Source organism: Lissotriton helveticus, chromosome 1_1 (genome assembly GCF_964261635.1).
Source record: "Lissotriton helveticus chromosome 1_1, aLisHel1.1, whole genome shotgun sequence".
In the NCBI taxonomy this organism is placed as follows: Eukaryota; Metazoa; Chordata; class Amphibia; order Caudata; family Salamandridae; genus Lissotriton; species Lissotriton helveticus.
The window spans coordinates 234,023,161-234,046,211 of record NC_136057.1 but is presented as its reverse complement, the minus strand read 5'-3'; the positions used below and the strand labels follow the sequence as shown (position 1 = coordinate 234,046,211).

The window sequence follows — 23,051 nt, the reverse complement described above, 5'->3', positions numbered from 1 at the left end:
ACCGCACCATTACATTTTCCTATCAAGAAGACCTTGAGTCTGATTGTCCGCTGAGTTGCCCACTCTTATTTCTTTTCACAAATAGCTCTAGTCATATTTCTTGCTTATTGTGAATTTATACACTCACTACAAAGGTGTACACTGTACTGTTTAGACTAGGTTGTGAACAGTCGAAGACACCCTTTACTTAGCATTAGCATATACAGCAGGAGTTAAGTAACTAATAGCCTCTTCTATCTTCAACTCAGCAGAGAACATTTTATGAAGAAGTCTCAGACCTCGATGGGTTGACGGAAAAGGGAAAGAAAGATAGAAGGAGGAAGGATGGGTGAAATGTAATATGACTGCCAGAGAATGATATGTGGGTGATGGGATGATAAAGGTGGCTGATAGGATGCGGGGGCGATTGAAGGATGGGTGAAAGGTGAAAGAAAGGATGCCTGCCTGGCTGGGTGAAAGTGAATGGTGAAAGGAATCCTCCAAGGGGTTTGATGGGTCAACTCAAAGCAAGGATGCATGAGCGGCTAAAGGACAAATGTATGTTGGTATAAGGTTTGTTGAGAATGATAGCCATGTTTGGATGGATTGATGGTATTCAATCAGAGGTGAAAAGGACTGGATGAAGAGAATGTAAAACTTAAACCGTGCCTGAGTAGCAAACCTAAGGGTGATAAAATAATGATAGAAGAACAATGCAATGATAATTGGAAAAATTCCTGGGAAAAAGGAATGTTTTTTTCCCCAAGGCTTTTGATTCAAAGGTTTGAGGTTGTATTTCAGACTACACCCTTGACTCACAGTAGTTTCCAAGCACAAAATATATATGTTGTACCCACCCATCATCAATCGCATCCCTCCGAGGCCCACTCCATACCCATGGCATTTTTCAACAGTGTCAGCCATGGGTGACCTATCGGCTGTATGGTTACAACAATTACAATAATACACTTAATTACACATAATTCACATCATGCCTATGCAAAGTTATAAAATACGTACCAGCTGTTTCTAGCTCCAAGGTCTGACTCCCTTGCCTGACTCCAAGATGGCTGCCACAGTGTTCCCTACCTCGTCATGCTACTCCTCAGAGAAAAAAAAACAGACTTCGACCAGACTTCGAACACATCCCCCATCCTACCTAAATAGCAGCTCCAGCTCCTTCTCTGGGTTGTTTACTCCCCACTCCTTCTTTTACCTCTATCCTCTGGTACGGACTTGATTATGCTACTGTAGGCTATGTATCTAATCAAAACATTATTTTCCTGATCGCTGAGACCTGAGCAACATGGTTGATGTCCGGTGGAGCTGCTAGACAGCTAATGAGGAGATTGGCCCTGGTTTCCCCCTCGACCGTCACCTACCCAGCCGGACATTGGGCACAGTTCTTCCTCGTCTCCCTGCTAAGGCTCCCTGTTCTCAGGACACCCCTGTGCCGCACGGCCCCCCAGCTGTGTGTGTGCCCCTCGTGTGCCCTCGCTGCTGCTCGCAGTCTCGATCTGCCGTTTTCCTGCTCCCCTAGCTGGTATTGTTGCCACTGACTCCCTGTATTGTGCCCCTGCTGTATCTTGGTCTCTGATGTAATTTTGTTGTAATATTGTTGTAATTGTGTGCATCTACCGTTTTGCCTGTCTAGCCCCGCTCCCCGCTTCCCGCCGCCGTTCTCGCGGCCACGCCCCCTTTTCTCCGTGTCCTCCCCGCTCCCTCCTCCCAGCTGCTCCTCCCTCCCACTTGTCCTTAAATGGCGACCGCGCGGCGCAGGTGAGTGTGACCTGTTCTCAGGACACCCCCGCACCGCACGGCCCCCCAGCTGTGTGTGTGCCCCTCGTGTGCACTCGCTGCTGCTCGCAGTCTCGATCTGCCGTTTTCCTGCTCCCCTAGCTGGTATTGTTGCCACTGACTCCCTGTATTGTACCCCTGCTGTATCTTGGTCTCTGATGTAATTTTGTTGTAATATTGTTGTAATTGTGTGCATCTACCGTTTTGCCTGTCTAGCCCCGCTCCCCGCTTCCCGCCGCCGTTCTCGCGGCCACACCCCCTTTTCTCTGTGTCCTCCCTGCACCCGCCTCCCAGCTGCTCCTCCCTCCCACTTAGCCTTAAATGGCGACCGCACGGACGCGCAGTGGTCACGCGCAGCGGGCGTGCCGATTGTGCGCCAAAGGCGTGCCAAAGGCAAGCCCGTCTACGCCCGTCCGCGCCTGGACCGCGGCCAGCGCCAGAACCCCTGGTCCCCGTAGATGCCTGCCCACATGACGGACCTACACAGCCGCCACCCTCAACGCACTCAATGCCGGCCGAAGCCCCGCCTGCTACGGAGCCACCCCGAAACGCACCCACGGACCCTTCACCTGCCAAGCCTGCAAATTCACCAGCCTCCGGACCTGCAACGCACCCGCCAAGCCGAGCACCCGCAGCAACCACCTGAAGTGCATCCTGCTCAACACCCACTCCGTCCACGGACACGCCGTCGAACTCTGGAACCTGCTCGACACCACATCACCAGACGTCGCCTTCCTCACGGAAACCTGGATGAATGCCTCCTCATCGCCCGACATCGCCATCGCCATCCCAGAGGGACCGCGTCAATCAGACTGGAGGAGGCTTTGCCATCGTCCACAAGAACACCATCCGCATCACGACCGACTCCAACGACACCTTCCCCGTTGCCGAGCACCTCCACTTCCAGATACACACCGACCCTAAGACAACCCTCAGAGGCACCCTCGTCTACAGAACCCCGGGACCACACACACAATTCAGCGAAGACATCACGGACTTCATCAGCCCACACGCCCTCCCCTCCGCGGACTACATCCTCCTAGGGGATCTCAACTTCCACCTGGAGAACAACAAGGACCGCAACACCGCCGCCCTGCTGGACAACCTCGCAAACCTCGGACTCAAGCAACTGGTCAACACCCCCACTCACTACGCAGGCCACACGCTTGACCCAGTCTTCTCATCCAGCAAGCACATCACCTTCAGCCACTCCACTGGACTTCACTGGACCGACCACAGCTGCGTCCACTTCAGCTTCAGAAGAACAACGACCCACCACCACCCGCAACAGGCTCCTCACAGGAGCTAGAGCAAGATCACCACAGAGCAGCTCACCACCTCCCTCAGCCAGAACCCGCCCGCCAGCACAACGGACCCCAACGAAGCAGCCCACAACTTCACACAGTGGATGACTGCCTGCGCAGACAACCTCGCGCCTCTGAAGAACCCCCCCAGCAGACCCAGAAGCAAGAAAGCCACCTGGTTCACCAACGAACTCAAGGACTCCAAGAAGAACTGCCGCACCCTCGAGAAAGCCTGGCTCCTCGACCAGACCACAGACAACATGACCATTCTCAAACAAGCCACCCGCAAGCACCACCAGCTCATCCGCACAACCAAGAAGAAAACACTGAAGGAACGACTGGACAACAACGCCCACGACAGCAAGGAACTCTTCAGCATCGTCAAGGAGTTCTCCAACCCCAGCACCGGCAACAACGACATCACTCCTTCACAAGACCTCTGCGACTCTCTCGCCTCGTTCTTCCACCGCAAGATCGCCGACATCCACAACAGCTTCGGCACACCACCCACGCACCCTATCATCGAACCAACGCCCCCCACCACCACCCTCCGCACATGGACCACGGTGACCACCGAAGACACAGCCCGCACAATGAACACCATCCACTCCGGATCTCCAATCGACCCCTGCCCTCACCACGTCTTCAACAAGGCCGACTCCATCATCGCACCCCAACTCCGGGACATCATCAACATCTCCTTCAACACCGCCACCTTCCCGGAGAGCTGGAAGCACGCCGAGCTCAGCGCCCTACTAAAGAAACCAACAGCGGACCCCACTGACGTCAAGAACTTTCGCCCCATCTCGCTCCTCCCTTTTCCCGCCAAAGTCATCGAGAAGACCGTCAACAGACAGCTTGCCGCCTTCCTCGAGACGAACGGATCCCTTGACCCCTCGCAGTCCGGTTTCCGAGCCAACCACAGCACCGAGACCGCCCTCATCGCAGCCACCGACGACATCAGAACCCTGCTCGACAACGGGGAAACAGCGGCCCTCATCCTCCTGGACCTCTCCACAGCGTTCGACACTGTCTGCCACCGAACCCTAGTCCAACGCCTCAGCAACACAGGTGTCCAAGAGAAGGCACTGGAATGGATAATCTCGTTCATTGCCGGAAGAACACAGAGAGTCCGCCTCCCCCCGTTTCGATCCGAGGCCACCGAAGTCATCTGTGGCGTACCACAAGGATCATCACTCAGCCTCACCCTCTTCAAAGTCTACATGAGACCCCTTGCAGCCATCGCACGCCAACACAACCTCAACATCATCTCCTACGCCGATGACACCCAACTGATCCTCTCCCTCACCAGAGACCCCGCCACCGCAAGAACTAGCCTACACAAATGGATGAAAGACGTCACCGAGTGGATGAAGAACAGCCGCCTGAAACTGAACTCAGACAAGACGGAAGTCCTCATCCTGGGACCATCGCCCTCCGCCTGGGATGACTCCTGGTGGCCCCCGGCCCTAGGCAGCGCACCCAAGCCAACAGACCACGCATGCAACCTGGGCTTCATCCTGGATTCCTCCCTCTCGATGACCAGACAAGTCAACACCGTCTCCTCATCATGCTTCAGCACCCTACGCATGCTCCGCAAGATCTTCCGATGGATCCCGACAGAAACCAGGAAGACGGTCACCCAGGCACTCGTCACTAGCCGACTGGACTACGGAAACACCCTCTACGCCAGAACCACAGCCAAACTACAGAAAAGTCTCCAACGCATCCAGAACGCCTCCGCCCGACTCATCCTGGACATCTCCCGATGCAGCCACATCTCCGGCCACCTGAGGCACCTGCACTGGCTCCCCGTCAGCAAGAGAATCACGTTCAGATTCCTCACCCACGCACACAAGTCCCTCCACGACCTGGGCCCCAAGTACCTCAGCGACCGCTTGACCTTCTACACGCCCACCCGCCAGCTACGTTCGACAAGCCTCGCCCTCGCTGCCGTACCACGCATCCGAAGAGCCACCGCCGGAGGAAGATCCTTCTCCTACCTGGCGGCCAAGACATGGAACTCCCTCCCCACCCACCTTCGGCTGACCCAGGACCATCTCGCCTTCAGGAGACAACTCAAGACCTGGTTGTTCGAGCAATAGCAGACCCCCTTTCCCCCAAGCGCCTTGAGACCCTCCGGGTGAGTAGTGTGCTATACAAATGCTATGATTGATTGATTGATTGATTCCTCCCCTCCTTTCCTACAAATTCCCTCAACCTCGTTGTTTGTTTACTTTACCTTACTACGCTACTGTAACTGATGTGACCTATACCACAATGTTCCCCTGGTAAAGCGCTCTGCTTCCTACGGGTCTAGCCAGCGCTATATAAAACGTTTCTGATGTACCTTGTAATGCAACGATCCTCTGGTTAAGCGCTCTGATACCTCCGGGTCTAGACAGCGCTATATACACTTCTCAAATCAAATAAACTCAAAACTGTTTTTCCTGAATGCTGAGACCTTAGCAGCATGGCTGATGCCCGGTGGAGCTGCTAGACAGCTATTGAGGAGATTGCACTGGTTTCCCCCTTGACCGTCACCTATCAAGCCGGACACTGAGCACAGCTCCTCCTCGTCTCCCCACTATGACTCCTTCCTTCCCTCCCTCCTACGACTTCTTGCAACATTGTTTTTGTGTTACTGTACCTTACTATGCTCTTGTAACTGATGTAACTTTGAATGCAACAATCCTAAATGTAAAGCGCTCTGATACCCTCTTGGGTCTAGTTGCGCTATATAAAACTTTATCATTGCATTTGAACATGATGTAGCGCTACGAAGCTGCGTACAGCATTACTGAAATTAGCCAAATAAATCTCTGGTGCACAGACCCAGACATTCAGATATGCTGCACAGCAGCATTGCAGCCATTACATATGGCTAAATAAAACATTGGCAAAGCCAATAGCTGTGACCAGAACATCCTAAACCTTTATTTGATTCCTCCAAAACTCCACATCCTAAACCTTTATTTGATTAATCCAAAATTCCACATTCTAAACCTTTATTTGACTCATCCAAAACTCCACACTTCGGTACTTTCTTTTTCGCTACCCAGATTTCCTAATTTCTTTTCTCTTTGATTTTGTATTTGCTCGCTGACCCCCTTTTTCTTTTTTCTTAAATCCTTACCTATCTTCTTTCTTTCTTTCTCAGTCCCTCCTTCTCTCGTGCTTTCCTTTATTGATTATCTTATCTTTGTTTCCCTTTCCTGCACTGCGCTGTTCAGACGGCATGTGTTGTTGAAGAGACAAGTCGTGCCTCGCCAGGAGTCCGTGAGGTGAGCGGTGCCCGGCAGCTGTCTCAAGCATATTAGGACACAGCACAGCTTTGCCTCATTTTGTAACTTTGCACAACACTTGCTTACCTTTCACCTTCTGTCAGACACCGCTCACCCTGCACACTCCCCCACCATTTACTCTGCGCAGTCACCCTTACATTGCGCTATCAGTCAGATACTGTTCGTCCACAACTTACACAGTGCTTACTCTGCACTCACACACCATTGACATACCCGTCACCCACCACCCACACCTCTCACCCTGAACTCAGACCTCTCATCCTGCACTTATGGTATTGACATATCGCTCACCCTATACTCACACACATCTTACCTTGAACAGGGTAACATCGCTCACCATGTACACTCACACAATTCCCATTCTGCACTGAACACACATCAATCACCATGCATTGAGGCACATTCACCCTACACTCAGACACTTATCAACCTTCATTCATGCACCACTCACCCTGCACAGAGAGTACTCACACCATTCTCCTTGCACTCATACACTGCCCCCTCACCTCTTATTATTAATCCCATAGGCAAAACCTGAAGCATTTACCAATGCTTGTTCCTTTCCGTTTCTTTGCCTGATTCAAAGTCTGACGATAAAGAATAATGGTTCACCCCAGAGACTTACCACAGCCAGGCACATGCTTAGGATAGCAGCTGTCCTCTGAATGTTCTCTAGATGTTGGGGTGTGGTTGAGTTTCAAAGGCGTGGTCAGTCTCTTTAGAGTTCACCCGCCCTTGTGATGCTTTTGAAAGACCATTTGAAAGCCCTTTGTGGCTCTGAAGGGACATGAACAACTGCAAGTAACATTACCTCTCGTGCCTGCATTTGGGTTTCTTGGAATGTCTTTCATCATCTAACTCTGCACAGAAGGTAGGATTTCTCAAAATGAAGGCCAAACAAAGGGGGGGTTATGTATGTAGTTATGTTTTAGTATTTCTAAAGCACAAACTTAGCTGGCTAGCAACAGAGGGCAGTAAAGAAAATAAAAAAGGAAAAGTGTAGTGTGCTGTTCCGTGGGAACTTTAAGGGACATTATGCACACTCCCTCCCATTACCAAAGTCATTTCAAACAATCGATGGAGTTGCTGTACAAAGAATATACAGATTCGGATCCCACATGGCTGAGGTTACATTGCCCCTCAGACAGCAGAGCTATCTCAGAGCGCACATGCTCAGGAACCACACAGCAGAGCTTTCTTGCAGACTCACAGATCTTGCAGATAGTAGTTTATAGCAAGAAGAATATCTGACAGGTTTGACAAAAATTACATGTATTACTTTTTTTAACAGAAATGATATTGCATGGGTTTTTTAAACTTCACTGGTGCTGGTACATAAATGAGAGCTATACCTAAAGTGACACTGAAAGTACAGGGGGTTGCTTTACACTACAAACCTGTCTCCTGGGTACATCGAACTTACAAGCTCAGGCCTCAGACAGCAGTGCCAGGGTATAGAGATCTATGAGCCTGAGGCCTTTAACAGCAGGGCTATCACTCGGGTTACACTGCTCCACAAATCATGAATATTTAAAACACAAAATAGGTCTACCAAGTGAAATATAAATAACCAGACCAAGTCAGTAAAACCGGGAACTCCTCATTTAAACCCAGATAATGGAAGTTGTCTGAATTCATTATTTCCTAAATACTGCATCATGAATGTTCATTATTCGGAATTTACTTGGTTACTTGTATTACTTGGTGCTGAATCTTAATAAAAAATATTCTGTCACACTGTCCTTATTTCTCTTACCCTATTCATTTTCTCTTTGTTTTCAACTATCTAACAAAATTGCCCTCCTTCGGCAGAACATGGCAGTGAAATAAAATCTCTCTCGCTCTTATGGATGTATTTCCTTTCTCTGCTCTCTGGTCTTTTATTATGAAATATCTCCACCCGGTAAACAATCTTAACTCTGTTTTGTTACAACCTTTGTGTGTTATCTCTTTGCCAGTTTTCCCTCCCAAAATCTGATTTTCTCTTTCTCACCTACTCTCTCTCTCCATCTTTCTGTGGATGAGTCAAACAATTTTTCCAATATATATTTTCTTTTGAATATTTGCTTTTTGTCAGAGATGTGTCCAAAATAACACTAAGAAGCAAAAAATATTACAACACAGCGAATGCATAGTTAAAAAGTGATTCGGGCAGGGCAACATTTCGCAAAATAATTACCACCACAGACACAGGCAGTTTGCAGAGTCAATTCAGTTGTTGCGTTCGGGATTCTATCAACTAGAATACGATGGAAAGGAAGCACAATCAAAGAATCAAGCGCCTTGAGGTCTCCAGTGCTACTTTAGTGCTATGATATTTGTTACCATACCAATGGAATATTCTGTGTGATACAAATACCGGGATCATAACAAAACTAACATTGCACACAGAGCCTACATTATTTTGAAAGAAGTACTTTACCTCTACTGACACTTGCAACATGCACTAAAATATTTCACGCAAAGAAATGGCAGATCAAAGGGCATTTTGTCGCAACAGGACAAACAAACTAACCAAGAAACTAAGGCAAATAAAAGAAAAAGGAAGAAGAAATAAGTATCACCACCAACAGGTCTGTCTGGTGTTTAGCAACAGCCTCCTGGCGATAGCTGCTCATAATCTTTCAGTCACATGAATGTCATCAGTGGCCCTGTTATTGAAAGTAGCTGTGTGGGATGCGTAAGAGTCTTTCCTCTATTTGAAGCTATCAGAGGATCAACATTTTAGCAGTGGCGACTGAAGGATTTTGAAAGTGGTGAGGCGAAAAATGATATCCTAGAACAACGAGCGAAAAGCGAGCGAGCCATAACTGGAGGAGGGTACGGGGGTTCCCCCCCCCGGGAGTTCCCCCCCCGCAAGAGTTTCCACCCTGCAAGAAAATTTAGCAAAACATGGATACAAATGGTGGCTTTTACACCATATATTAACTGTGCTTTTAAAAAAAAATCCATAATGCCTCTAATACCCTTGGGGCAAGGTCGCCCTATACAAAACTGCAAAAAAAAGAAGCTATATTCTACCATGTAGTTTGTATTTTCCATTAACATACAGTTGCCCATACCAGATTAGTTGGAAACTCTGCTGTGCACTACATGATTGTCTAAATTCTTGAAATTAAGTTTTTGCAATTCAACTTTCTCTCGGCAGTCGTTAAATGAAAGAAAGCAAGGGCACATCTGCCCTGTATATTATATTCACAGCTGCAGGCCTCAGCTGAAAGTCGGTGGCATTTCTAACCTGGATTAGCTCTGAACCTTAATAAGCAGAACGTGGCAGGCGATTCCTATGCTTGGAGATTTAATCCATACTGACTATTCGCTTAACGCCTCAACTCTTTTATTTTGGTGAATTGTTCTGTAGCTAAAATGACTTCTGTATCTAGGTGGCCGAACAAAGCATAATTGCTGTGTGCTAGATAGGAATGCATTTATAGAGCACCAAAAGAGCGTTCAACCTTATATATTCTCGAACATAAAATAATTGTTATCTCATTTAGTAAGACATTTCAGTAACGCACAAGTTCTACCAACCACATTTTTAAAAAATGTTCATGGCCCTTTATTCCTGGATGAAAACGCACCGTATCCAGCTGTATTACACAGACTGCGCTGGAGCAATTTAAAACCAAAATGTCCAGTTTACATGGATTACACTAGTGCTATGTTGCATCAATATTTCAATAAACTGGAGTAAAAAGTTGTTTTTTTCCTTGGTCTTTTGTGTAAATGTTATTCTACAACTGTTAGTGGTAATCTTAGTTCACAATTAGCCCAATTACCTCAGGAAAGTGAGACAAATTTGACCAGGCTACCATACGCCCTACATGACTTCAACTAAGAAGGTAAAAAGTTGCATAATTGTCACCATCACCGATCTGAACTGTATAATCTAGAAATTTTGAGGAAGATTTGTCAATAAAAAAATCCTGAACTATGGAAAAAGCAATGTGCACCTTATTTTCAAATAACACTGCATGTGGGAAGTATAGTTTTCAATAATTAACAGTGCATAGCCCTGCACACCAATCTCCACCTACATATGCCATTGTGAGCCTCCTTCAGATTACTGTGCAAAGTCTAAAAATGTAGTGCAAATGGTTGTTGACAGGTTCCTGCACTTTTGTGTTTGGGGTTTACAAACACTAGGATTTGAAGTTAAATACAGTGTCATAACTCATAGTACAAGGAAATAGATAGAAAATTAAAATATCCCCCTCTTGCACCAAATATTTAATCGCAATGAGCAGGAAAAGTGAATAAGCAGGAACTTCTTTATAAAAGAGTTCCCTTCAATCCCTTTATACTCCTTCCATCCATCCTTTCACCCTTCTGTCTATTCATATGACAATCTCTTCATCTTTCTAGCCAGATATCCATCCAGACACCATCCATTCATCCACCCTTTCATACATACATTCTTTCACATATCCACCCATCACTATATCCACGTATGCATCTAGCTATCTTTTCATCCTTCCTTTCAGTCTTCCCAATCTGTCTATTCTTCAGCTCTCATTCGTCTTTCAACTACCCTTCCTTTCACTCTTCTGTCATACATTTCACCCTTTCTTGCTCATTTCCTTCATTTCTTTAACCCTTCCTTTCTACTCTCGTTCTTTCTACCTACCCATCATTTTTCTCTCATCTTACTTTTTCTCTCTAACATTGTTTCTCATCAGATTCTTTTCAGTTTGTCCCTTCCTGTGTTTTCCCCTATTCCCATCTTTTCTCTTTCTATGTTTCCTTTGCTGTGGATGGCAGCCCACTTCCCACACCCCTCTGTCATGAAACTTCCTACTAGTGTTATTTACGAGCATTTTATCTGTAGACAGGAAATTCCCATTGGAAACTACATTTTATTGGGGCCCAGTTCAGCAGCCCAAAAAACCCAGTGGCAGCCCCTCTTAAGCTGCTGAAGTAGGGAGTTTGCAATGCCACTGTCTTTGGATATCCCTTCCAACATGGGAATTTAAGTCTCTCAGAACTGAAAAAACTCCCCGAGCCACAAAAACCACTCTGGCGCAGTGTGCTATATTCTAGTAATATGGATCATGTGCACGAATAAAGTTTTTACCTACTCGTGTAGACCAATATAGTTTTAGAGCAACTCGACCAATTAACAGAGCCAATTGTCTTACCTCTCTCTGGCTTATATACACAGATGTCTTAATTTACACAGTGAATAATGTTAAAAAAATGGAATTTGAACTCCAAGTCCTTTTTTTGACGCAGTCTTAACCCACGATGGTGTAATTTTGCATATGAGTAAACCCCACTTAAGGGCGTGAGAGTGGGAGTTCTATTACCAGATTTTCCTGTCATATTGGGGAACACCCACAAACTGAAGAATGTTTGGCTATTCTCTGACCCTTCTGTAATCTCTTCCCATCAGAGAACTTGTAAGAGAAGTTGGCTTTTTCCAGGGATGGGAAGAGAACTACCCCAAAAATTCATCTAGTTAGACGGTAAGGGCAGTGCTCTCCCTCTCAAAATATAAAATTGCCGGTACTCAGTACCAGCCCATTTAATACACAGGTAAGGGATTTTCAACAAAACCGTAAGAATAATTTTTCTACGGAGGAAAATCACGTACAATACACATGCGCAGAGGCGAAAACAGGAATACACAAAGGATTTCCAGGATCACACCAGGAAAGCACTAGACATACTTGCATAAAACTTTGTAAATTCCAGAAAGTTGTAAATGTGAGTCTATGTATGACTGTGAACTGGTGGGTCCGGTTTGTAAATTTCCTTGTAAATTGGGCCTTCTGCAGTTACATATCAGGCAACTTCATCTTTTGACAACAATATACTAAACAAGGGCCCTTGGGGCGTATAAACGAACAGCTAATCCCAGAAAGCTCGAATTATTTACACATCATGAAAGCTGTTTCACTTACACAAAAAAGCAGACAAACTATGACAACCACCGAACCACACACTAAAAATATGCTTTAGGAATCCTCACAATCCGACAATAATACTACACCCAAAAACTTGAGACAGCACAGCTATCCCTCCCAGAAGACGCACAAATATTTCTGCTGCTACATTTCCCATTCTGCTTCTGACAGAATGTGCAGAGCGTTGTCATAGCTGCCAAGGTTTCAGATTGCCATGTGTGACATTTTCATAATTTAAGTGTAATTATGAGTGACATTTCAACGACTATGAGTGACACTTTATCGCAAGCAAAATCAAGCCATGAAGACCAGAGAAACTTATAATTATCAGAAATTACACCTATTTGAGTAACGATAAACTCTAAGGGGATCCTAAAATTGCTGCAAATCACCAGAAATAAAAAACGTGGCCTTGTAACCTGATTGATTTGAACAGTTAGTCACTGACACTCCACATCGGGCAAGCATCAGGAGAGTGAGGCTGAAGCTCACATAGGTTACAGCCAGCTAGGGCAAGACTAAGGAATGTGCACCAGGAAGATTATGCAAGACGGTTTTATTCGTCCAATTAGTAATGTACAGCCGTAAAATATCAAAAGCAAAAAGCACTTGCAAAATGTAACTAGCACCTACGTCTGGAACGAAAGGAGAATAGCCATGGGTGTGGACTGAGGGGCAGAGTTTTAAAACACACACTTCACAATACCATGACATGAAGAAAAATAGTCAACTGTCAACGTAATTCCGGGTAGGGCAGTTGAGTTCAAGTGTTTTCAGTTTTGTCCTGTTATAATTAACCTAAACCAAATGTTGTTTTCATGTTCACAATATACCGCTTCCTGGTGAAAATTACAAGTAAACAAAAGTGCCCGTCTGCATTTGCTGTTATAATCACAATGATCCGTCATTGACAGACTGCAGATTTAAACCGGTAGGAGTCTCACTGGGAAGGATGATGAGAGTGAGCAGCCCTGCAGATGACGCCATTTAGTGAATACATTTATTTTTCAGATGCGGCATTGATGTAGTTATTATAATAATTGTAACTTACTTGAAGACATTTCCCGGTCTGTCCGGAGGCCGCGGGACCACCCACCGCGGCCGCACAGCTCAGCTGCAATACTGATTACTCTGCAGCCAGTCACATGCACTCTACCGGACAGGACAGCAATCTGTCTTCTCCGACCCAGTGGCTGCTGTGAGTCGTCCCCTGACTTGGCCGCAGTTTAGTTTGTGACGCTGGCGCCCGCGATCATTAATGCCTCTTCTTGAGGTGCGGCGGGCGCCCCCGTCCGCGGCGATTGAGCGATTCATGGAGGGGTCAACTGTCATTGACAGTCCTTGCCTCGATCTCCTCTGGGCAGGCCGCCGGCCAGCGCAGTTTTATTTGTGGCCTGCGCTCAGCTGCGCAAGAGACAATGCATTATGCCAGCCACGACCGACGCGAGGACTCCCCCTAAATTTGAGTGGCCCGCCGTTCTGTCTCACAGTAGTGTGCTAACACGACTCGGGCGTGATGGCAAGTTAGCGTGCTGCGTCACATCCGTATTATAGAATCACCTTGGCGCCCTCAGTAACCTGGCTGTGTCAGCCAGTTACAGCATCGGTGCTGAGACTGAGAGCGCCCCCCATAATTAATTGCAATAATGACTGTGTCTGTGTCAAATTAAAGCTGCGGCGAGGCGGGCACGAAATTACAGCGCCAGCCTGGAGCCAGCACCGATTGTTTAATTGCGTTACATTGTAGCCGCGCTCTCACTCACCCCACGAGCTGAGAGCAGCGATTAGAATACATGAATTGAAACTAATGATGAACTAGAGCAGCTGCTCATTGCGGGCACAGGCTGCAGCACGCTTTCGGACTCGGAGAGCAGCAGGAGCCATGCACAGAGCCATGCAAGTCGGCAAAATGCGTGACAACGCATTTCAGTGCGGTGATGCGGAACACCGCACTGAAATGCGTGACTGTCACACCTGATGCGTGATACTTGACAGGACTGCGTTGTTCCTGCTCTGGGTTTGAGGAATGAAGGTTTCGGATCTCATGCTGTGTCTGACAGCAGCAGCAACAGAGATCTGATCCCACAGCATTTTTCTCCCACAGCATGTGCTGTGCCAGCGATCAAAAAATATTAAATGATAACTCCCACCCAAAAATACTCAGGGGTCGCAAATCATATTGCAACATCATAAACCAGTATTATAGCTCAACCAGCTGGCGATGTGTTCTGTAATCCAGCCAGTCGCAGGCGGCATGACGGGTGGGGGGATCGCGAGGGGTTTAAAAAATAAAATAAAACTTACCTTCCCGCATTTTCCTGCTGCCGCAGCTCTTCGTCTCTTCATGAAACTGCCTGTCACCCACAGGCAGCCACCCTCCATCCCCTCTGCCAATCACAACGCTGCAATGGCAGCGTTGTGATTGGTGAGGCGCAGCGGAGAGTGCCTAGCCGGGACATTTTCTCTATGAAGGCTGCATGCAGCAGCCTACATAGAGAAAAGGGGGGAGTGCACATGACTTCTTTGTTTGGCCCTGAGGCCGACCAAACAGTCAGTACCCATAACAGTACCCAAGCAGGACCGCCCACCCGCTGTCCCACAACCAGGCACTCCAGACACTTCTGCTTTTCTCGCAATGCGAGAAGCAGAAACATAAAATGGTAGTTTTACCATTTTACCATTTTATGTTTCTGCTTCTCGCACTGCGAGAAAGCAGTGCGGTGACACCCCCACACCCCTATGAAGGAGCCACCACTACATTTTGGCATTCCTTGCCATTAAGTGAATTTCCTTTAAAGTAAATAATTGTATCAAATAACAATATTATCTTAAATTGTGTAATGACAGAAAGTATGATGATTTATTGTATTTATATGTGTAAAATAGCCCATTATAGATTCTAATATAGGCACTTCCAAGAAGGTGGAAGTATATAGCCAATAGCATGATACATTGTAAGGATATTGTATGTCAACGAGGATTGCCATAACCAATCAATCAAAGAAACTTTATTCGACAATACATGTCATAAAAGCATTGCACATAAAACACTGTTAGAACAATTACAAAGGGAATTAAAATCTGTATAAGATTTGTGCAAATAGGCCTAAAGGAAATCAATTCTTCCTAATACATTATAATACAACAAAATCATGTAATAAAGAGCATGAGCAATTATATTATCATTTGATGGCTAAAATGGTAAAATCCTTAATAGACACCAGACATCAATATTATAAAAACTGATTACACATTCACAGGTAACAAGAGTCCAGGTTGATTTTTCTACAGTCGTTAATTGAGATCTTATAGACCACATCCACCTTAAAAACTTTGCCACTGGGATGGCATAGCTGAGTGATGAATCGATGCACAGAATTCTCAGGGCAACACTACATGATCTTGTGCCCATGTTCCTGCATGTCTGCGCCAACCATACTTTTCACGGGACAGAGTAGGGAGGGCAGAAGAACAATACATGCAAATAGGTTTCTTCTAGATCAGTGCAAATAGGGCATTTGCTGTCACCTGATGTAATCCATTTAGCAGTAAAGGACTTTAGTGGTAAACAGCCCACTCTAAATTGAAAATACAATTTACGATCAAGGGGCTTTGATATTGCGTCCCAGTAATACTCAAAGCTCGTCCATGATTTTATTTGTAAAAGGCTCTCTGTTAACGGTATGCAATCAGTACTTCTAATTGCATCGTATTCAGTCATTTTCCAACATCTTGTCCTTGATTGAGGCTCTTGGTGGACATTGGGAGCTAGATGGGATATCCCACAGATACGACAGGCCCATTCTGGTCAAGAGACTTCTGTTATCATGCAGCCAGCTAATTTTGTGAAAATGATCAGCATCCACAATATCCCTAAGACCCTCTGCAAAGAGAGCTAATTCAGGTGTGCACCATATTCTGTGCCAATATAGAATTGGGCATAACCTGGCTAACTCTTCGCAGAGCTTTTCTGCCTAAGTCATTCCACAGAGGAAGCGTGGGTGTACTTTGTGGTAAGCTTGTTATCTCTCGGAGAAACCTATTCTCTGACATAGCTAGCTGTGTGTGTTTCTCGAGGCCCCATAGTTCAGCTCACCACCTTGGCATTATAGATTAGCAACACCGGACCAAGAGGTTTGGTCAAAGATGTTTTAAATTCATTTCTTGGGACACCCACTAATTGCCGGTGCTTTAATGCCATGGTGTCAATATGTTGCCTCCATCTCAGTTCCTTCTGCAGGGTAATAGCGAATAGATGAAAGTGTCAACCTGTTCTAGGGGTGACCCATCCAATACCATACTACCCTTGAACAATCTGTGTTAATTAAAAGTCATTAACTTATTTCTTTATTTATTTATAAAGTTTTATATAGCGCGAAACTTGACCCAAGAGGGTATCAGAGCGCTTTACATTTAGGATCTTTGCATTACAAGTTACATCAGATACAAGAGCATAGTAAGGTACAGTGCATATAAACAATGTTTCAATGATTCGTAGGAGGGAGGGGAGGAAGGAGTAATAACGGGTAGACGAGGAGGAACTATGCCCAAAGAGAAACAGTACTCCTGAGGCGGAAGCCGGGAGCAGATCTAATTTTAAAATTTTAGAGTGTCACTTTTGATTGTATTCTTGTTTAAAACTTATTTGAGCACTTGCTGCATTGACAACCCTCCCTGGCTAAACGCTGCACAGCGGATCCTAACGCTGAGAGCAGACCTTGGAGCAAAACAAACATCCTCGGACGCCATCGCCGGCGTGCACCGAGGCCACGCCCCTCGAGGCCACGCCCCCTCTAGGCCACGCCCCCCACACTAATATATAGGCGTTGACTACTAGCGCTTGCTTAGAATCAGTACTCCTGAGGCGGAAGCCGGGAGCAGATCTAATTTAAAAATTTTAGAGTGTCACTTTTGATTGTATTCTTGTTTAAAACTTACCTTTATTTGAGCACTTGCTGCATTGACAACCCTCCCTGGCTAAACGCTGCACTGCGGATCCTAACGCTGAGAGCAGACCTTGGAGCAAAACAAACATCCTCGGACGCCATCGCCGGCGTGCACCGAGGCCACGCCCCTCGAGGCCACGCCCCCCCGCACTAATATATAGGCGTTGACTACTAGTGCTTGCTTAGAAAGGATACTCCTGAGGCGGAAGCCGGGAGCAGATCTAATTTTAAAATTTTAGAGTGTCACTTTTGATTGTATTCTTGTTTAAAACTTACCTTTATTTGAGCACTTGCTGCATTGACAACCCTCCCTGGCTAAACGCTGCACAGCGGATCCTAACGCTGAGAGCAGACCTTGGAGCAAAACAAACATCCTCGGACGCCATCGCCGGCATGCACCGAGGCCACACCCCCTCCCCGAACTTCCTCTACACCAATAAATATGTGCCTCTGGAGGAAGCGCAGCGGACGAGCGCAGCGGGCGCGCCAAAGGCGCGCCTAAGGCAAGCCCGTCTGCGCCCGTCCGCGACAGGCCGGGACCAGGGGCCACAACCCCTGTTTCCCCAATTAGTGATATATTAGGTAAATCTGCTCTGGTATGCTCCCGCGAAGAGTTGCTCAATCTCAATACTCCCAGTCCATCACATCATCCTTACTGTGCTATAGTAAGTCCTTTAGACACCATGGGCCCTTTTAGCTGTTGGAATTGTAGATGGAACAGTAATAACACGGAGTGTCTTATATCTGAAATTACTCTCACTCAGGATTTCTCTCGCATCTAGGTTAATGCTAGGTCCCTTCCAAAACATTCTATTGAAATATGGGATATGCTACATGAGATTAAACCTGACTTTGCTTTTATCACGGAGACCTGGCTTAGTGAGCACAATACCCCTGATATCACGGCTGCACTACCCAGTGGGTATAAAATTATCAATTTAAATCGATCAATTAAGAGGGGTGGTGGAGTGGCTATGATTTTTAAAGACACTTTTACCTGTCGTCAAGAAACAGTTACGCAACTAGGCAAGCATGAAGTCCTGATCTTCTCCATCTCTATCAATACGAAGGAGATCCTTGGAGGTGCAATTATTTATAATCCCCCTGGTAGTATGATTGATTTTAGCACTCAACTCCTGGAACAAATTCTTCCTGTTTGTCTTAAACATAAAAACATTATAGTCCTTGGTGACTTCAATGTTCATTTTGACCTTCATGATAATCCCCTAACTAAACGCCTTGCAACCGATATGGAAATCATGCAACTGACACAGAAAATAGCATACCCCACACATAGAGCAGGGCATATGCTAGATCTTATCTTCACTAATATACCTAATATTATCATTACAAATATAACTCCTTTGACTTGGACGGATCACTATAGGATCGAATTTAATTTGAACCTACCTATAAAGAATAAAAGACCTTTCGTTCAGTCGACAAATTCCACAAAATGTTGGAAAAAATTCTCTGTGGAAAAATTTAAAGAAGACTTTGATTATAATTTTAGTCCTGGAACTTCCAGCGAGGAAGAAATTCGTCAATTGATTAGCAACATTGAGAAAGCGTTGGATCATTGTTCACTATCCCGTACTATAGATCGACCTAAACGAAAAATCTCAGAGAAATGGTACGGCTCAGATCTAAAAGCTGTAAAAAGAAAATGTACCACATTGGAACACAAATGGAGACTACGTAAAACGCTCGAAGACAGAGCCACTATAAACATCAGCTGAAAGTATACAACACAGCTATACGCAAAGCAAAGAAAGACTATTTTTCCCAAAGAATACTAGACAACAAAAACTCCTCGAAGGAGCTTTTTAAAATAGTAAAAGAACTTTGTAACCCACCGTGTCTCACCTCAAACTTGACTCCCTCACATGAAAACTGCTCCAAAATTAGTGATTTTTTTTAGTGAAAAAATGGATAAAATCTATGCTTCCTTTGCAAATAACAGCCAGGACCATGTAGAGTATCATGTTGATTCTACTCTGCAGGCCAGCTGCTCTACTTTTGGCCCTTTTTCTGAAGAAGAAGCTAGCAAAGCCATGTTTGAAATCAAATCAGGATCACCATGGGATGTCTGTCCACACTATATCTTCTCCCAGCTTACACCCGTAATATATCCAGCAGTTACAAAAGTTCTTAATCTTTCCTTGGACCAAGCTGAATTCCCAGAAGTCTGGAAAAATGCAGCTGTAATACCACTATTAAAAAAAGCCGTCGCGGACATAAACGATCCAGCCAATTACCGTCCCATCTCACAGCTTCCATATCTATCAAAGGTTTTAGAACGATTGGTAACTAAACAATTGTCAAGCTTTCTGGAAACCAATAACCTGCTGGATGTTTCTCAGACTGGTTTTAGATCGAATAACAGTACTGAGACAACACTCCTGGCTGTGATGGACGATATTCGAATGCAGATTGATAAAGGCAAAATGGTCGCCCTGATATTACTTGATTTATCAGCGGCGTTTGATACCGTTTCCCACAAACTGTTAATAAATATGCTAGCTGCTAAAGGAATTCATGGTAAAGCCCTGAACTGGCTGGAGTCTTTTCTATCGAATAGATCCCAGTCCATCTGTTTAGGAAACTTTACCTCCACTCCTCGGAAGATCAAATATGGGGTGCCACAGGGAGCAACACTGAGCCCAACATTGTTCAATGTTTATGTTTCTTCATTGGCATCTGTAGGCAATAAATGGGGTATCAATATCTGCTCTTATGCTGATGATACTCAGCTGATGGTAACCCTCAATGGTGAAGAGGACGCCAAAAACAGGTTACATAACTGCCTGTCAGAGCTATCTAACTGGATGCATGGGCACTACCTGAAATTAAATGCTGACAAGTCAGAAATTCTTTTATTCGGCGGACCCAAACAGCTTTGGGACAGCTCTTGGTGGCCAAATACTTTAGGTACTCCACCAATCCCAACCCTGACCGCTAGAAACCTGGGAATCCATATGGACACCACTTTATCTATGAAGCATCATGTTACCACAATCTGTGGCAAAGGATTCGCCATACTAAAAATGCTGAAACGTGTTTTTCCCTGGATTCGGATGGAATGTAGACAGATTTTAGTTCAATCTTTACTGACTAGTAGGTTGGACTATGGCAACTCGCTGTTTGTTGGTATGGCGGATTATTTATTTTCAAAACTACAACTGGTCCAGAACGCGGCAGCCAAAGCTGTCTGTGATAAGAAAAAGTACGATTCTGCTACAAACTGCCTGAGAACGTTACATTGGCTGCCTATGAGGCAAAGAGCAGTATTTAAAATGTTGTGCATTGCTCATAAAACTTTGCATAATACTGGCCCTTACATCTTGTGGAACAGAATCAAGCTCTATGCCCCAGTTCGGAATTTACGTTCACAAGCCACAGCTAAAGCAGTCACCACACGAATATAACTATCCAGGATGGGCGGGCGTGCCTTTTCGCACCTTGCCGCTAAGTGTTGGAATGACTTGCCTATCGATCTTCGATGTACTGATTGTTACCTCACTTTCAGGAAAAAACTAAAAACTGCATTATTCCCTAAATAGAATATATAGTAGTCCCTGGTAATTTGTTTATGGTTTACTGTTTAAATTTAGCGCCGTGATATCCTTGTTGGATGAGTGTCGTGCTTTAGAAGTACATATAACAATAACAACAACAACAATGTCCGGCTGGGTAGGTGACGATCAAGGGGGAAACCAGGGCCAATCTCCTCATTAGCTATTAAGCAGCTCCACCGGTCATCAGCCATGTTGCTCAGGTCTCAGCGTTCAGTAAAAAACAGTTTTTAGTTTATTTGATTTGCGACGGTTATATAGCGCTATCTAGACCCAGAGGTATCAGAGCACTTAACCAGGGGAGCGTTGCATTAGAAGGTAGATCAAAATAATTATAAAGCACTGGCTAGACCCGTAGGTATAAGAGCACTATAACAGAGGAACATGGCGTTACAAACTGCATCAGTTGCAATAGCGTAATAATGTACAGTAAACAAACAACGAGGTTGAGAGAATTTATAGGAAAGGATGGGAGGAAGGAGCCATAGCAGGGAGACGAGGAAGAACTGTGTCCAATGTCTGGCTGGGTAGGTGATGGTCGAGGGGGAAACCAGGGCCAATCTCCTCATTAGTTGTCCAGCAACTCCATCGGGCATCAGCCATGTTCCTCAGGTCTCAACATTTGGGAAAACAGTTTAGAATACATGTATAGGCTAGGAGGATAGAAGTAAAAGAAAAAGGTGGGGGGAGGGCTTCGAAACAAGTCAGAGAGGGAGTTGAGACACAGCTGCGATTTCCATAACCAAATAGAGGGACAAGGCCAACGGCTGAGTTCTTTTATAAGGTTATAGAACTTTCAGGAGACTTGCAATACCCTTATCATGTACAACCGGGGGTGCCTTATCCCATATAGTACTTGGGATACACCAACCTTGGTGCAAGGCTCTTTCCAATGAAAGAGCGAGCATGTTTGCAAACATGAAGCAGAAATATAAAACCTCTAGTGCAAAATTAAACACTTCAAAAACATGTTAGATATTTGTTGCAAACAGCTATTAGAAACAGTTCAATACAAGGCAGTTGTTAAAAAAGAAAAGCTGCAGTAGCTCGTAATGTGTAAAGATGCAGAAAGATTCAATGCTTTTATCTATCTAAGCAGTGCAAAAAATAAACATTCTCTTGCTTCTCACTGTATGCTATTAAAATGGAGCAGAATAAAGAAAAGCAAGGTGCTTTAAACAGCTGCTTCAATTAAGCTCTGTGACATGACCTGAATTTAACCTCAGCCTTCTGGCTCTGGCCACAGGCATTGTGATGTCAGAACCTAACTGTAATAACTTATAACGGACGAGTTCTTACAACTTTATTTAATAATCGGTGACTGAGTGCGTCACAAATCGCCGATTTTAAAGAAATTAAAAAGTGCTGCTTATACAGGGATTACACAATCCTATGTATTATATTGAGCCTATAATATTCCTTTGAGCTGATGCAAGATGTCATTGAAATTGTCACAAGCCAATGGCTGAAAGGCACTCACCCAAGCAAGCCCATGATTTGAAGAGGCTTCGCCAGTCCTGCATGAGGTATCCCGAAAGAATGCAGGATTAACTGGAAACATAAACATGGAGCAGTGCCTTGTTGGCATATGGAAAATGCAGAAAAAGACAATGCATTATTTGTTGTCACAAGTGGCAAATCAGTATATAAATGTTATGTATGAGGTCATCTCTTGATATGTTCTTTATGTTTATGTTATTATTGTTTTTGTACAGGCTTCTCCAAATACCATGTCATTGAAGGATTGTCTTAATCTTGTTTTGTATTGTTCTGAGATTGATTGTTTGTCTGCAGTTGTATTGCTGTGTTTTGTTGTGGTTAGTATAGATTTAGTAAATGTCTAGTTGAGTAATTAGTTGTATTGGATATTGTGAATGTAAAATGAGTTTGATCCTGCTAAAGAACCTAGAGTTATAAGCACTCAAGAGTGTGAAAAACAACTATGTTGCTCCACATTGATCTGGTGCTCTGCTGGCCATAGCTCGACTGATGTAGATTGCTGTCTAGACACCATCACCAGTGATGTAAATAGCTATGGTGGTTTTCCGGGCTCGGCATTGGCACTTATTTGCCCACACCGGCGTTTGTGACAGTCTGCCACAAGGTGGTACCGTCTGGCTAATTAATAAATGACCACAACAACACTTAATTATTAATTCAATATACATTAAAAATGACTATTACGCGCTGCCCAAGCCATCCATACAACTTTGGGGGCCTGAATTCGTCCACATAGTCA

At 45.2% G+C, this 23,051-nt stretch overlaps 1 protein-coding gene across 3 annotated transcripts in view; it reads left to right on the top strand.

Moving 5' to 3' along the window:
• The window catches only part of LOC144768669 (proto-oncogene Mas-like), a 108,759-nt gene that overhangs the window by 55,993 nt on the left and 29,715 nt on the right, over positions 1-23,051 (top strand). The window contains exon 1 of one of the 3 annotated variants that reach the window (XM_078652501.1): positions 7,158-7,256. The exons of the other annotated variants lie outside the window; for them this stretch is intronic. The gene's annotated coding sequence lies outside the window, so the exon portion shown is untranslated. Of the gene's footprint in view, positions 1-7,157; positions 7,257-23,051 lie in introns of those variants that run through there. 3 annotated transcript variants of the gene reach the window in all.